Raw genomic sequence first — 6,740 nt, forward strand, 5'->3', positions numbered from 1 at the left:
AAGTATTGAGATTAGACACGAACAGCTGAGTCGTCGCTTGTTGTTCAGTCGAATGTAGATGCAAATCCAGCACAAGGCGCTCATCAGAATGTGCATATATATACAGACCTGAAGAGCAAATTCTCCAAAGGCCGAGTCTGCCAAAAAAGAAATTACTTGCTTTCATTTTTATCCACATTTTCAATTTGCACATAAAGAAACATGAGCCCAGACTAAAATTTGAGAGTCTGCTGTGAGTTCTTGGGGGATTCTTCTAAAAAAACAAAACAAAACCAAAAACAAAACACAGGGTTCACCGTCAACGACAAGAATTTTTTTCTCCAAATACGTTCGTTTGCAGCAGCTCGTGATCTTTGCATGACAGCAGCCGCACGAAAAGCACAGTTAAAAAAAAAACTTGCGGCCAATTCTGATGGATATTCTACCCCCAGAAGATGGTCTCTGCCTCTCAAGTGCTCAGAAACAGGCAGCTGGAGCTCAGGGGGAAAGAGCCAGCTACGTACATTCACAAGTCCCCAACCAGAGTGTTTGTGGATTCCTGAGCACACAGCTGGATTAGGAAAGATAAGGATTATACAGGAAATGTGTTTCTAAATTTATGTGACAGTTCAGTTGTTGTTAGCCGTCAGACTCCATTAGCTTTATGCTAAAGATACGTGGCTGGATCTTCCTGCATTCTGGGGTCACAAAGAAGTAAAACAGGAGGGACAAACATCTTAGTGAGCTCAAGACTCCTGTTAGTGAATTCTTTACCAACTTGAATGTGTTCAGACACTGTCATGGTACACTTGATCTCTTCTCAGTCACATCCCTCGTTATTGCTTCTCACACAGGTAGCTGCTATATAACCTGCCTGACACGTCATGCCATGAAATGTAGCGTAACGTCACGTCTTGTAATGTAGCATCTTGTGATGTCATGTCGCGTCACGTCACGTCACGTCACGTCACGTCACCCCTACTGCAGGTGTTCAAAGATCTGTTGTATTGATTGTGAATGATTCTTAACTCCACTGTAATCCTTCCTGCTAGCTTGTTGCTCCTAGATTTATTCTTTCTACCCTCCAATCGCTGCTGTTTTGTTCCCAGGTGCTGGTGCAGGTGATGGACTTTCCAAAGGTGAATAAAATAAAGGTCTGAACTGCTGACATCATCTAGAGGAGGAGGAGGTTGGACGCCATTGGCCGCAGTGAAACATCAATGAGGGCCGAGTTGCCATGAAATTGTTCCGTGAGGTTTTAGCACCTTTGATGGACTGAATTCCTCCGTGCTGCGGTAGCTGCGCGACTCCTTTAAGCTGGAGAACCCTCTGGAACATGAATAAATACGCGTCAGAAATCAATTCTGTCAGCTTTCAAAGTTCCTGACATCTTTGAGGGGAAACCTTCAAGTTATGAAAGAGAGCGTGATCTCAGGGCGAATATATGCAATCTGGCAGCAATGTACCTGTTCCACCAAGCGCCATGGCAGCAGTGATTTGATGATGAAGTGCTTTTGTTGCACGCATGTTGTAATCAGATGTAACATGGAGGGGAGCGAGGAGAAATACTGGAAGGAGCAGGGTGGAAAAGCCTTGATGGGGAGACTGCCTGCTGATCCACAGCAGCTCCAGCAATGTGACGCTCCAGCAGGAGGCGAGTCTCTCCTCTCTCACTCACACTGATGGAGACATGGCATATAAATAAGACCGAGCTGCAACACAAGAACACAAAGTGAAGACACCATGACATGTGGCACATCAAGACTGTATATGTTTAAAAATAACAAGCATGCAAATTAACCTCCGTCACCTCAGATGTTCCCTTTACATCCAGTCTTATTTTCTTCTGATGCAAAGAGACAGAAAAAAAATCATGTTTTATTCTAAGGCTGATTCTTGTTCCTGGTGTCAGGTCTCTGCTCGTTTGATTCTTACTTCTTCTCACTGGTGATTGACGTGTTTTTTTTAACTCAAACGTCTCTGTAACTGCAGCAAAGAAAATGATTCTTATAAGAAAGTTTGAACCTCACAGTCACGACCAAACTGATGCATAATGTCTTACTTCACCCCCAAAAAGTCTGATTTGCCTTCAGTGACCTCTGTCAGGCGCTTGACTTCTTGGTGACTTCAGGAAACGTTAGCATCATATTTTTCGCGTGAGGCTCATGGACATCGACGAACAATAACTCACGCAGTTTTACAAAGAATATCAAACACGCTTCAAGTTCTACGAATGCAGGTGAAAACTGTTAAAAAAAATGTATTTGATGACTTTAGAGAGGCCTTTCTTTACCCCTGCCCTCCCCATGCTAACGTTCATTGCAGCTAAGCTAATTAACAGCTGTCCAGTGTGGGTGTGGAGCTGTGACAGCACCAGAGGGGAGAGCCTGGTCTCTGTCTGCTGGACTGATCTGAACATGAAGGATAATGAACACATTTCCCTTTAAATTTCATCCTAACAATCCATCCATCCATCGTCGTCTTCCACTTATTCCTACACATTAAGGTTCGTGGGGGGGTGGAGCCTATCCCAGCGTCAACGGGCGAGAGGCGGGGTTCACCCTGGACAGGTCGCCAGTCATCCTAATAATCGTACGTACAAAACACCCAAACTTCACAACAAGTGAGTAAAAATGTCTTCTGTTGTGGTTTTTATTCATTTGACAAGTCAGAATGTCCTGCGCCACATTGGAAAAGTGGCATCTGAAGCCTGACGTATCCAGGACAGACAGGCAGACAGACGGGTCTTTTCATGGATTCAAAGCGTCCATCAGACCTTGCCGTGTAGACGAGTGATGCAACCAGCAGAAATGCTGCAGAACACACACCGACACTCAATTTCATATGTAAAAGCAGAAATAGATTTTGTGGTTCTCACATACAGACGGTGGGTTTGACCGGCATTGCCATAGAAACGCACACCTCAATGTAAATAGAAACTCAAGCATGCACACACACAATGTTGCAGTAATGATTGAAATGTGTGTTTAGACAAAGAAAATTCAGGGCTTGGAGAGTAAACAACTTCAAATTAAACTAAACTTCAGTTCTAAAGACAAAGTGTCTCTCAGGCCACTGACATCCCACTCAGACCAGTAAACCCAGGAACTGGTCTGACTGTGGCCCTGAAAGGAAAAACTCTTTACCCCTGACTCCAAGGTCAAAGAGTCAGAATGACCCATGCATGCTGCAATGCAGCGATGAGGCATGTTTGTTGTCCAGCAGGAAGCTAGCATGTCAGGGATGAGGCATGTTTGTAGTCCAGCAGGAAGCTAGCATGTCAGGGATGAGGCATGTTTGGAGTCCAACAGGAAGCTAGCATGTCAGGGATGAGGCACATTTGTAGTCCAGCAGGAAGTTAGCATGTCAGGGATGAGGCATGTTTGTAGTCCAACAGGAAGCTAGCATGTCAGGGATGAGGCATGTTTGTAGTCCAGCAGGAAGCTAGCATGTCAGGGATGAGGCATGTTTGGAGTCCAACAGGAAGCTAGCATGTCAGGGATGAGGCATGTTTGGAGTCCAACAGGAAGCTAGCATGTCAGGGATGAGGCATGTTTGTAGTCCAGCAGGAAGCTAGCATGTCAGGGATGAGGCACGTTTGTAGTCCAGCAGGAAGTTAGCATGTCAGGGATGAGGCATGTTTGTTGTCCAGCAGGAAGCTAGCATGTCAGGGATGAGGCACGTTTGTAGTCCAGCAGGAAGTTAGCATGTCAGGGATGAGGCATGTTTGTAGTCCAGCAGGAAGCTAGCATGTCAGGGATGAGGCACATTTGTAGTCCAGCAGGAAGTTAGCAAGTCAGGGATGAGGCACGTTTGTAGTCCAACAGGAAGCTAGCATGTCAGGGATGAGGCATGTTTGTTGTCCAGCAGGAAGCTAGCATGTCAGGGATGAGGCACGTTTGTAGTCCAGCAGGAAGTTAGCAGGTCAGGGATGAGGCACGTTTGTAGTCCAGCAGGAAGTTAGCATGTCAGGGATGAGGCATGTTTGTAGTCCAGCAGGAAGCTAGCATGTCAGGGATGAGGCACATTTGTAGTCCAGCAGGAAGTTAGCAAGTCAGGGATGAGGCACGTTTGGAGTCCAACAGGAAGCTAGCATGTCAGGGATGAGGCATGTTTGTTGTCCAGCAGGAAGCTAGCATGTCAGGGATGAGGCACGTTTGTAGTCCAGCAGGAAGTGAGCTGGATGAAAGAGCGATGACAGATGGCAGGTGGAGAAACAAACAACTGACTTGTGAGTTTCTTTCTTTCTGAGTCGCTGGAGGAAATAAAGTCGACGTAACTAAACGAGCGGCTGCAGTGGACGAAGCCTCTCAGAGCCAAAAAACAGAGTTCATTTGTGAGGGGAAGCAGGCCACGAAAGAACCTGCTCCTGTGAGGTCAGCAGCAAAAAAGCTCGTTTGCTGAGTTTCTAACCAGAGAGCGAGATCACCGACAGAAGTCTGCTGCTGAGAATTAGATTTTCCCTCTGATTCTGTCACTTCCCAGCATCTCTGGTGTCAGCCGACACCATGCGAGCCCCTCGTGATCCATCGGCCGTAAAGCTGAACAAATTGGTGACTCTGCGCCACCCGGCCGACTGCAGGGACTTGCAAATAAAACGTCTGTTTTATGCAGACGACCTTGCGTGAGGAGGCCTGCAGCTGGACGTGTCCTCAGAGGAGAGCGGCTGCAGGGACCAGGGATTCTCTCTAACTATGAGATGATCCAGGTGATTTCTTCCACACCAGCAGTTACGGCCTCAAACGCTCGTCTGCAGGTTGAGAAAATGGAGGAGGCTGAGAGGAGGGGGCGCCCGGCCACTGGAGGTTCAGTGGGGGGTTTTGGATGCTTACTGGCAGAAAAGGAATACAGCAGACGTTGAGGAGTGAAGTCTCCCTGGAACGCTGCTCCTTCACACTCCTGGATAGATCCAGACCAGGGAAGAGTAATCAATCACCTGATTATTCACCACTAGGATGCTCAAGCAAGCGGTGCTTCATCAGAAAAGAGTATTTTTCCTTTCAGGTATGAGTCAAGCTTTATTCATGAATACAAAGTGCTTTACCCAGCACAAGAAGGAAATGATATATTTACAGACACGGTGAGTACTACTCACCCAACCATCCAGGAAGAGGAGAAGTAGTTGAAACGTGAGTCAAGTACGCACTTCCAGGAGTATTCAGCTCTAAGAAGTGTTTTCCCCTCCTGTATCACTTCTTTGTGACTCCAGAATTCAGGAAGAGCCAGCCACGGATATATTTAGCTTAAAAGTCCCAACTGGAAGTCAAGGCATTCTGATCCTAGCTTGTCAGTAGCTACGCTAGCATCACTCTGTGCTGTATGGTAGCAGTACTTCCACACGACAGTCCTCACTCACCCCTCCCATAATTTGACTAACCGTATTAAACATGCTAAGCTAGCAGGACTGCTAAGCTTTGTGACGCTCACTATGCCAAAAAGGAATAAATATGGTAAATAGAACGCTTCACTAGTTTAGGGTTCTACTTAGGGTTCTACTTCACTGCTGGCTGATCAACGGAGCAGCGGCTGCGTTGAGGTCTGTACTAAAGTGAGTGTCAAACATGATGATCACTGGCCTGGGTCACGTTTGTGTGTGTGTGTGTGTGTGTGTGTGTGTGTGTGTGTGTGTGTGTGTGTGTGTGCGCGCTTGTATCCATGTTCAGTGCCGCGCTTGCAAATATTTGTCTTTGCATTCATACATTTATGTATGTTGTTTTCATCGGAGCTGGTGAATATTAATGTTCCACGCTAGCTCAGGGACGTTTGGTAAACGCATGTTCCACTTTTCTTTGTCTCCTTCCTTTTCATGTTGTTGTACGTCTAATACGCATTCACGCAAATAAAGTTGATTTGAATTTGAATTGAAATTTGGGCGAGAGAGAAAGGAAATGTTTCAACGCTGCAGGTTGTTCTTCCATTTGAGTGTTCAACCCACAACATTCACATGACATACATAATTCATGACATCTGTGTGTGTAGGGGGAGTGTGTTCTTTTTCTTTCATGTGTGTGTGTATATATGTGAATGCATGTTCATGTTTTATTCACTGTTGAGCTAATAACTCATTTATCCTGCTGTTAGCGCTGCTAGTAGCTACATTCTTCTTTATGCTCTTATTTAAAATCAGCAGTGAAACACAATCAGGATCAACTTTCATCACTGCAAGTGTGAATTTTGTGTGCGTGTGTGTGTGAGTGCTTGTGTGTGTGTGTGAGAGAGAGAGAATGGAGCTAGTGGAATGTTGTTGCATCATCAGTCAGAAAAAGCTCTAGGAATTCTTCCCCGAGTTTATTTATTCTTTCATTTGCGTCCATGTTAGTCAGCTAGCTAGTCAGCTAGCTAGTCAGCTAGCTAGTCAGCTAGCTAGTCAGCTAGCTAGTCAGCTAGCTAGTCAGCTAGCTCATTAGAATGAGAAGTCAATATTTGACTTGAAAGTTGTTAAAAGGCTCTCATGCAGTCTTCTCAGGTTTTCTCAGGAGTGGGTTGTTCTGGAGAGAACGTGTGCGTGTGTGTGTGTGTGTGTGTGTGTGTGTAGGGGGGGGGGTGTTACAGGGTTCTGCCAGGCCAAAAACTACATTGCCCACAAGGCCAAGGGAAGTAGACAGGTGCTGGGGATTATTAGGGCTAATAAGGAACTGGATTCTTTTGAAGCTACAGGTAGTGGACACACACACACACACACACACACACACACACACACACACACACACACAGCTTCAGATAGTCTTTAACAGGGAAAAACCCCTCTGATAACACAGTGT

This window comes from Aulostomus chinensis, chromosome 4, assembly GCF_037954235.1.
Source record: "Aulostomus chinensis isolate RoL2024-O1b breed Wild chromosome 4, RoL_Achi_v1.0, whole genome shotgun sequence".
Taxonomy (NCBI): Eukaryota; Metazoa; Chordata; class Actinopteri; order Syngnathiformes; family Aulostomidae; genus Aulostomus; species Aulostomus chinensis.